The sequence below is a fragment of the Corvus hawaiiensis genome, chromosome 2, assembly GCF_020740725.1.
Source record: "Corvus hawaiiensis isolate bCorHaw1 chromosome 2, bCorHaw1.pri.cur, whole genome shotgun sequence".
NCBI lineage: Eukaryota > Metazoa > Chordata > Aves > Passeriformes > Corvidae > Corvus > Corvus hawaiiensis.
The window spans coordinates 28213225-28214926 of NC_063214.1; positions in this window are offsets into that span (position 1 = coordinate 28213225).

A 1702-nucleotide genomic window follows, 5' to 3' on the forward strand; every position below is an offset into this window, starting at 1 on the left:
GTGCATTTTGACCACATTGATTATAGACGTGTAGTTTACAGCAGCAATACCATCTGCCCGTCCTGTGGCGTGGAGATTTGTAGTCCCGGTAATCCAAAACGCACCAGGGCTGCCAGAAGCTGCGGGGTTATCAGTGTGACCCCGTGGTTCACCTGCAGAGCTCAGTTCCCCGGCCGGCTGCCACCGGGCGCCTCTTGCTGCCCCTTGGCTGGTCCAGGGCATGCCTTCCGCGCCCACCACCTCCTGGGAGGGGCTTTTCTGGAGGAGGGGTGGGGTAAGGATTTGTTTTCTTTCTTTCTGGCCCGTTTAACTTCTGTTTTTATTCTAATTGCAGTTTTTCTTCCCCGCTCTGCTCCTCGCCCCGGGCCGGGCCGGGCCGCTGCTGCCCCCCGCCGGCGGCCGCAGGTAATGGCGGCAGGTCGGGCCCTGCCCCCGGCCGGGCGTGCCGCCCTTATATAAGGCCCTTATGTAAGCGGCTGGCCCGCTCTGCCCCTCCTCGCCCCTCGCGGGAACGGCGCTTTCCGTGCTGCACCATCGCGTTAAGGATGGAGAGGCCGGCGCAGCCCTCAAACCCCGTCCCGGGTGGGACGCAGGAGGGCAGAGGCGCGCGGGGACAAGGGGCTCCCGCCCTGGCCCCTCATGAGGAGAGTCCCGCCCTGTGGAAAGGGATCCGCCGGCAGGCGGAAGGCAGGACCTGCTCCCCGGGTGCCCGGCACTGCTCGCGCCTCGCGTGTCGGCAGGAGATAACGCGTTCCACTGGGATGGCTCCAGCCTGCCCGGCTCCCGCTGCTCTCCCGCAAGAGTGACCAGGGTTCTCCCCCCGGCGTGCGGCGGGAGCAGCCGGATGTTTGCCGGGGTGCCCCAGCCGCATCCCGGGCCAGGGCAGCAGTGTCCCCGGCCGGAGGCTGCCTCCCGAGCCTCGGGGAGCACAGAGGCAGCACCTGCACCTGAGTAACGGAGGGGAAGCAGTGAGACAGGTGCTCGCCGCCCTGTTCAGAGTGCTCACTGTGTGATTCAAAACCTGACACTTCACCCGGTGCCTCGTCTTCCCCGTCCGTGAAACTAAGGGGGTGACTAAGTACCTGCTTGGTGTACCACTGAGCCTTAATTCCTTGGAGGTCCTGGACGGAGGGAGGTGTTTAGAGTTCGTGTGCACAGCACCCACAGACAGTTGTTTGAGGTTCTGAGTCTTAATGCTTTACTTAGATGACCTCTGCATCTCAAAATTGCCTCAGTGCTTTTCCCTACAAAACAAGTCTCTGCACTGATTCGTTTTGAACTGGAAACTTGCATATTTGTTTGCTTTTCAGACAATTCTATTATATTTCTGTATAACTCTCTCTATTCAGAATGCTACAGCCGTGCTTAATATTTGTCAAATGGCACTCTGACTGTCTAAACTACTGGGACGAGTTTCATTTTATATGTCATCAGTAGGGGCAGAATAAGGAGCTTCGTGCTTGGCCTATTTGCTGTAACACAGTCTCAGGGCCATTGCATCAGAGTCAAAACAAGGAGCAGCTTGTTTCCAAACAAGAAGTATGGAGGAAAGTCTTCTCTGCCTCCTTCTCTGTAAGGGAAAAGAGAGGCGAGAGGGGGGTGGTGGTGGGGGAAGAAAGTTATCTTTAACAGATTCTAAAAATGCCTTTTCCCAAATATGCAGTCAGTCCCTTCAAAGGTCTCTTTGTTTATTTTCAGGAAG